The sequence below is a fragment of the Myodes glareolus genome, chromosome X (genome assembly GCF_982192425.1).
Source record: "Myodes glareolus chromosome X, mMyoGla1.1, whole genome shotgun sequence".
Taxonomy (NCBI): Eukaryota; Metazoa; Chordata; class Mammalia; order Rodentia; family Cricetidae; genus Myodes; species Myodes glareolus.
In genome coordinates, this window is record NC_142053.1 from 24,650,828 (window position 1) to 24,659,670 (window position 8,843).

An 8,843-nucleotide genomic window follows, 5' to 3' on the forward strand; every position below is an offset into this window, starting at 1 on the left:
AAATAAATGTTGGGTAAAATAAACTCAACAATAAGGTTTATAACTGAATGAGATGCTGTTTCTGTGCACAGTGGGAAATTCTTAGTCAGTGCCTAGCTGGCAGGAGGCTCCCTCAAGCTTGTGTTTGTGTGAAAAGTGACAGATGAGCTTCAGTGTGAGCAAGTCTGAAGCCCTGCGTTTAGGGGAAAATGAGCCAAATGCTATTCACAAGATGTTGGTCTGCAAACCATCAGCTCCAGGACAGATAAGGGATATGGGAGTTGCCGGAGAGAAGTCCCTAAAGACATCTGCCCATGTGGTTGGAATCATAATAAGGCAACACCTTCTAAATACAGTTTTAAAAAAAGGAAAGAAACAAAGCATGAGGCATTTTTTTACCCTCTCTTTTAATACCTAAATTTGAATCCACACAGCGTGGTTCATAGGACTGGGCCTCAGACATGGAATTCAACATTTCAACTCACATGTTATTCAAGGGCTGATTCTGTCCAAAGCATTCTGCCAGCCAGTGAGGAATGTAGGGATGGATCTGACATGGACTTGGCCTTGAAGAGAGATCAAAGGATCAAAGATGTGTGTAGTTTTTAATATATTCATGAAACGTTTTCTGCCTCCTCTGAAACAAAACCTTTCAACCTGGGAAGGAAAAAAAAACTATATTGTTCAATCCAGTGGCTGAGGATATGGTTCAGTGGGTAAAGGACTTGTCACACAAGCATAAGAACCTGAGTTCGAATCTCCAGAACCCATTTAAAGCCAGATATGATAGTACGTCTGTAACCCAGTATTACTATGAGATGGGAGGTAGACACAGGAGAATTCCAAGAAGTTCATAGACCTGCTAGCTGGCATACACAGAGGCCAAAATCAAAGAAACTTTGTCTCAAACAAGGTGGAAGATGAGGACTGATACATCAGCTTGTGATTTGACCTCCCTGTGTGGACTATGGTGCATACACATCCCTTCCCCTACAGGTACGTGTCAGACATACAAGATAATCTAAAAACTAAAAAGAAATGCTCCTCAGGTTATAGTAAGAGCTAATATCCTGCTGAGCTCATCATAAACTGAACATACCAGTAAGTAAAATGCGAGTGATCCCCTTTACACAGTGAACCCCCAGCTAAGCCATACAGCTCACCACAGAGATTGGTTGTGATTGACTCTCATGATAGCATTGTTGACTGGGATCTGCAGCAACCACTGCCTGGCATCACAAGAGAGGATCCTACTGCCTGTTACCAGCCATGAAAAGGCCAAAAGTCTAATTATAAATATAGTTTCTACTGAATATATATTGCTTAGACACTATCATAAAATGAAAAATTGTTACATTGGACTTTTGCTACATTGAATACTACACAGCTTAGTCTTCTGAGCATGTGAGTTCTATCTGCAGCATATACACACAAATCAACTTGTACAAATATTCATAAGACCAGCATTAAAACAATGCCTTGTTATTCATCAGAAAATGACATCTTGGCATTTCACACACATAAATTTAGCAGGTACCTACACCATGACCCTTGCAGTGCTATTCTGAATGAAGAGATGTCTATTCCAAATGAAGACATGTCTAAGGTACTTGGTGCTCTTTTCTACGTTGTTAAACAGAGGGGTCCAGACTTATCCTGATTCTTATATGAGAACTCTCTGCTGTGGCTAAGAGGATACCTTCATAGATTACACGGTGACAAATGCTCTAACCTAATCCTGCAGTTTCCATATTCACCCTCAGTGGCAAGAAGTTGCCTAGTTCTTTCCCTAAAGGGGCGCCTGCTTTCATATTCAAAATCTCCCTCTTCCTCCTGCTGCTTCATATTGTGACAAGTTAGGAATCACAACTTGTCCCTAGAGAACTTGGGGTTCTTACATGAGACATTAATTGAGGGAAAAAGTCAATCAGATACTATCATTAATGGCTCATGTTTTTACAGCCAGTTGGGTAACCTGCATACCCACTGCACTTTAGACCACGCTTACAGACAAAGCTGCTGAATGTGGCATTCAAGAACTGTCACTATTGCTCCCCAGGCTTCACTGTAGGCTTAGTTTCTACTTCTATCACCCACATGTCCTACTACTGACTGAACTTATTTTGCCCTACAGCCCTGAGTCCAAGTCCTACACTTCCTATATGGCAACTATTCATCAAAATTTTCCTAGCTCCCCTCTCTCCCACCCATTGTCTCTTCACTGGGCTCCTAGAGCCCCTTATCTATAGCTGTATCATAAAATGCAACTACTCTGTGCATTGTAGCATACTCACACATGTGTTCTCTTCTCTGCACGCACCATATCTGATTCATTCATGCATGCATTCACTCGAGAAATAATTACAGGGACCCACAGTGTGGTAGAGAGCTATTTTTGGCATTGGGGATATAGCAGAAAGCAATAAACATCTTTATCCTTGAGATTTACCTATAACGAAGGACCTTATGCTACTCTGTCTGACCTGCTGTGATGACTTAGACTGTGTGACTTCTGGAGGCTAAAAAGTCTAAGGTGAAGTTGCTGGCTAATTTGCCCCTCTAGTGAAGGTTTTCTCCTGGATTGTAGAGAGCTGCATGTTTCACTGCATCAGGGTTTCATGATGGGTGGGGGATGAGAATTAGTGAATCTAAAATTAGGCTTTCAGACAACAAATCCACTAGGACTATGTTGATTTTTGAGTCCTTCCCGGATTCAGAACTATAAGACACAAATTTCTCTTGTTTATAAGCTTGTGGTATTTTGTCATATCAGCTCAAATGAACTAATATGCTTGCCAGTATGGAAGCTAATTAGAATTCCAAGTTGAAGCACAGAGAGAAAGCAGCTGGGAGGCAAGGAGTCAAACAGAAAGATAGTAATTTTTGCCAGACATGACAGTCAATGCTTGAACCACAGTAATGGAAATAGGACTTAAGAGAAAGAGGCAGATTTGAGGAAAAAGTCTAGAAAATAGTAAATGGAGAAATGGTTCAGAAGCATAATTCAGTTTATCCTAAAGAAAGAAGTTGAGAATGTTTAAAATAAGAGTAAAGTGATTGCCAATGTAAAGTACAGCGAAACTGAGAAAAAAAGAGAATTGTTAAGCACAAAAAAATAAATTTCTTGCCACTGGTAGCCATGCTAAGGAAAATAAGGGATTCCACAGAAAGTACAGGAATACAAAGAAAGTAGTAAGCAGCATCCTCCAGAGAAACCAACAATATTCCATAGATGGAGAGATCAATGAATGTATAGACGTGAGGGGAAAAAACAGAGTTGGTTCACATTATTTTGAAGACAAAAATGCTCACAATATTTAGAGTTGGAAAGCTGGTAGTATAGTTGTAACCCAAATTTTAAGGCCCAAAAAGCCAAGAGAATTGATGGTTTCAGCCCTAATCTGAGGACAGGAGCAGGATAGTGTCTTAGATAAGGAGACAGCTAAGTCTCCCTTCCTCTATTTCATTTTATTCCATTCGCACCCTCAGTGGGTTTGATGAAGCCCTTCCACATTGGGGAGGGCCTTCTACTTACCCTGTCTCCTAATTATTAATCTTGTTCGGACACATACACAGACACTTTTAGAAATAATACTTAAACAAATATATAGCTACCACATGGCCTAAGTTAACATATAAAAGAAACTATTATATTTTCACTGTAACTTCACACTAAGTACAGAGGAACTGGGGCACATAGATGCTATTTATTTCAAATCTTTATATTACATAAATATGCATTACAGTAATAAATATATTTTTTTCTTCTGTTATCTGAACTAAGCAGTTACTAGGAAACATAACCTCTAGATTGAGTGCTGTGTGGCTTTTCCTGGGAGACATCAACAACTGCCTGTGTGCTCTATCCACCTAAATCTAGCCTGGTAAGCCAATGCCTAGTGGAATTCCTTACAGGAGCATGAGTGACCCAGAGGCAGCTGCATCACCAAAAAGCCCAGTGTAAGATGGATAGTGGCTCCTGAAATCTGCATCCTTGAAGGCCCCTGAACAACTTGCAGTCATCTCCAACAGAGAATGTCCTATCTCTCAGTGACTGCTTACTGCTTATATAAGCTTGGAGATGGGACCTTTGAATTGTATAACTTTCTTAGCTTCCTTCACCTGGTAAATACCCTGAGTTGCCTGGGCTGTCGGAGTTTGATGAACTTCCTCCCTCCCTCCAGAACAGACTGTTTCAGTTCTGAGGAAACAGCTAGATAACAGTAGGTGACTAATCCCACATTCCTATAAATCCAATTACCTTTCTTCTGTGTATTGTCTCATGGATTGTCTCTGTATTGCCTGGATAGCAGACAATGATCATTTGAGCTGGGCTGATGTTATTTATAAGGTACTTGTTCTGTGGTATGTTGTAATAGCCCAAGAAAATGGACTACAAGAATGATATTTAAAGACAACACCCTGGACCAAATCACAAAAGAACTTCAGGAGCTAAGATTCTCAATACTAAGGCTTTGGGGAAGTGGATGGGAAATCACAAAAAGACACTGAAAAAAAGCAGACTGAAATGTATAGGGGGATTTCAAGGGGAAGTGTTTGACTCTTGCCAAAGTCGACGTAATCTGCATGAAAAACAGCTGATCCACAGTACTTACTTGCCTGCAAAATGAGCAAAGTAGAAACCAAAAGAGGCATGCAAGCCATCCTTTGGGTGTACCCCACTCTTACTCAGTACCTCCCTCACCCCAGATTTCTGGGTATAAAGGCATTAGTTTGTATTTGTCCTATTTGATCCATCTCTATATTAGCTTTCACCCAATTCAATACCCAATGCTGGCTTGGGAAATTAGTCCACTCAGAAATATTTAGGGAAATTCTTACTGAGCTTGTTTTTCAGCCGGTGAGCCTGATGGAACTCACAGATATGTGAACAAAAAAATCAACTGTGACAGTCCTAGAAAAAGGAATGTTATTAGTAGCCCCTATTAGCAGTCTGTGTGTATGTGTTTGTGTGTGTGTGCGTGCGCACAAGTATGTATCTTTAAGCAGTAGAACACAGGTGGCTTACCTGGAAAAACAATTACAAAGACAACCCAGGACAAAGAAAAAGGATAGGGCTTTTTTTTTTCCTCCACTCATTACATTTCCACTTTTCTAACAGCTAAGACACATTAGTGATACAAACACCTCTGAATAAGAGCCTGGAAAGAAATAGCCAAGAGCTCTTCAAACAGTGTCGGAGTCTCTAGATATCTACAGGTGAGAAAATTAGCTTGGATAGTGTCCTGGAATGCTTTCATCATTATGGGATATAGCCTGTAGATAATTTGAATTCTCAAATCCCACCCTCAGAAAAAGAAAGACAGAGAAAAGTCATGTCAGTATCACAGGCTTTTTTTGGTAGGACAAAAAGCCCCCCAAAACAACACATTTAATTAAAACTACAGAACATCGGTGGAGGAGAGGTTCATCACACCCACCCAGTTCAAGCCTTTCTTTTAGAAGATGGGGAAACTGAGTCAAAGAGAAGGAGATGGCCTGCCTATGATCAGTTATAAAATGACTATTCTAAATCTCTCATCCCTAGATAATGGCTTTTTATTTTCTGATAGACTTGAGCATGTACTAATGGAAAACAAATGAAAGTAGAAGATTGCAAAAGGGTTAGAAAACCTGAAATTGCTCATAAAGGATTGCTATTCTCTCAACTGGCTTTTGACAGCACCGGAAATCTAAGTGAAGTAATCCAAACAGCAAACTGAATGGTGCCAGTAAAATCCTAATTATGACTCTCATTTGAAAGCATTGTGTTTACAGCATTTTCTCTTCACATGGCAAAGCCCCAGATATCTAGAAACCATCTTTAATTCCTATTGAAAGTTTATTTTAATAATTGCTGTGAAACACGAGTGATTCATGGCCCACGTCCCCCAGGCACACCCACTATGCCATCCAACGGTTAAAATTCCTTGCCAACAAAGCCAGCATAGGTGAAACCCAAAGGGTCAATTTTTGAAAGCATACACATGCACGCGCACGTGCGCATACACACACACACACACACACACACACACACACACACACACACACAATCAGATTAAATCACTGATGATGTCAGGATGGAATTTTGTGAGAAAAGAAGAGAAAGACATGACCTAAGTGACTAATTGTGTGTGTGTAAAAGGAAAGAGCGGGCTGCGTTCCTGCCCGGATCCCAGCTAGCTTACCCCCGAAATAATAACACAGAAACTGTATTCTTTTAAACACTGCCTGGCCCGTTAGTTTCAGCCTCTTATTGGCTAATTCTCACATCTTGCTTTAACCCATATTTAATAATCTGTGTAGCACCACGAGGTGGTGGCTTACAGGGAAAGATCCTAACCTGCATCTGTCTCGGAGAGGAGAGTCATGGCGTCTGCCTGCCTCTGCTTTCTTTCTCCCACAATTCTGTTCTGTCCACTCCACCCACCTAAGGGCTGGCCTATCAAAAAGGCCAAGACAGTCTCTTTATTAACCAATGAAAGTAACACATAGACAGAAGACCCTTCTCCATCAGTGGTGGGAAACAAGGCCGTGAATTCAAATGCCATCTCTGTTGAGCTCTCTAGGGAGGATCTAGGAGCCACCTAGAGTGTGCTACCTTCAAGAGCTCCTCTGAGAGCCTTTCGCAGAAGATGTAGATAGCACAGGGAGGCAGCAGTGCATTTCTTTGTATGCTTTTATCCTCCTGTGTGCATTTAAGAAATGATAATTGTAAGATTTATTTTACATTAAGTTCCCCCTTTTACTTATTAAAGCTTGGGTGTAGCAGTTACTACTGTTCCTTGAAAAAGAGTCATTTTTTTTTGCCTTGGCTGGGGCAATCAAGACTAAATGAGAGGTTAGGCACTTGCCTTTTCCTGGTGTCTGGTAGAGAATTCTTCAACCTGCTGTCTCTGTCTTCCTAGTTTACCTCTATCCTTGAATTAGAGAATACCAGTTTCCAGCACGGTGCCAAACTCAAGAGAGCATCCAGAAGGTGAGTATGCAATTGCCACAGTGGCTTTCATAGAAGCCCTCTGTCAATCCATGAGAAGAGACATGTCAACACCAGCAGCTGAAATGAAAGACAGCCCCAAAAGCAGTTAACCTTTTATTTCAAGTCAATATTAACACTAATTACACACACACACACACACACACACACACACACACACACACACACACGGCGAGGAATACTAAACAAGCCAGAAGAGCATTTCCGTTCTGAACATTGATGGGGATAGGAGAATAGGTGATCCAGTCTTTAAACTCACAGAGCCAATATTCCAGTGTGGAGGGCAAGTTGTACACATTCAGTAATAGCGAACAATACCAGAAAATACAGAGGCAGACTGGAGCCCATGATTCCCAATAGAAGGAGAAGGATGAGTCCTGACTGTAGAGGAAGTGGCACATTGTAGTGAGGGGCTGAGGGCAGGCCTGCTTTTCATCCCGCCCAGTTCCTGCATGGCTAGCTTAGTCCCAGAAATAACAACACACAAATTGTATTCATTTAAGCACTGCCTGGCCCATTATCTCTAGAGAGTTAGTTACTGACTAACTCTCATATCTTGATATTAACCCATTTCTAATAATCTGTAGCACCACGAGGTGGTGGCTTACCGGAAAAGATTCAGCATGTCTGACCTGGTGGCTGACTCCATGGCATCTGGCTCATTGCCCTCTTCCCAGCATTTTGTTCTGTTTACTCCACCTACCTAATTTTCTGTCCTATCAAGGGGCCAAGGCAGTCTCTTTATTGACCAATGAAAATAACACAATAGACAGATAACCCTCCTCCATCAGCACTTGTGCAGAGACAAGGATACTGAATGGATGACATGCCAAGGAGCACAGAAGAATACAGACTGCCTCGGGGAAAGTGAGGACACCAAATCATTGGAAAAGTTAAACACTAGAGGTCAGGCCTCGAGAGACAAACTGCAGAATCTAGACCAGAAGGGGCTGCAGAATAGAGCGCACTTGAGGTCTGCACTTAAGACTAAATTATGGAAAGCAGCATTGCAACCAAAACAGGCTAGCAGGCTGGATTTAGAACAGAAGCTGACTGCACTGGACATGGTACATCAAACTAAAGTTCGCAGGGTAAAACATGGAAACTAACGGGGAGAAAGTGTAGGCAATTTAGAACTAAACTAATTGTGCCAGTAGTAGAGTAGCTATTGTGATGTTTTCCCACTCTTCTTAGACCAACAGCAGTGACTCTGACTCCCCCTACATGTATGTGTCTCTGTTTCCTCTCTCTGTCTGTCTCTCTATCTCTTTCTCTTTGTTTCTCTCTCCCTGTCTCACTATCTCTGTGTATGTCTTTCTGTCTATGTCATTTTGTGTGTCTGTCTGTCTGTCTGTCTATCTCTCTCTCTCTCTCTGTATATTTGTGTTATGTAATTGCAGAGTCTTGCACACTTAAATTAATTCCCCTACACCTTCTGTTCTTTTGAATCAAAATACTGCAAGAAAAAAATAAGTAGGAAGTCGTAGAAATAATATATGTACATACTAGTTGTATGTAAGTTAATGACAATTTAAAATTACATTTATTTAGTTACTTGAAGGGTAGCATGCCACAGCACACATGTGGAGGTCAGTGGACAGTGTTCAGAGTTGGTTCTCCCCTTCTACCATGTTAGTCCCAGGAATCATGAGTAGATCATGAAGCTTGGCAGCAAATGCTTTTACCAGCAGAGCCATTTTGCTGGCCCAGGTTAATGACATTATATTATTTATTATTTCACATACTACTTAGTCCAAAAGTACAGAATACTCCAAGAGCACTCCAATAAATTTCTGGAATAATCATCCATCAATGTGATACAATATAAATTCAACCTTTACTTCATAATATATAATAAACTAACTCA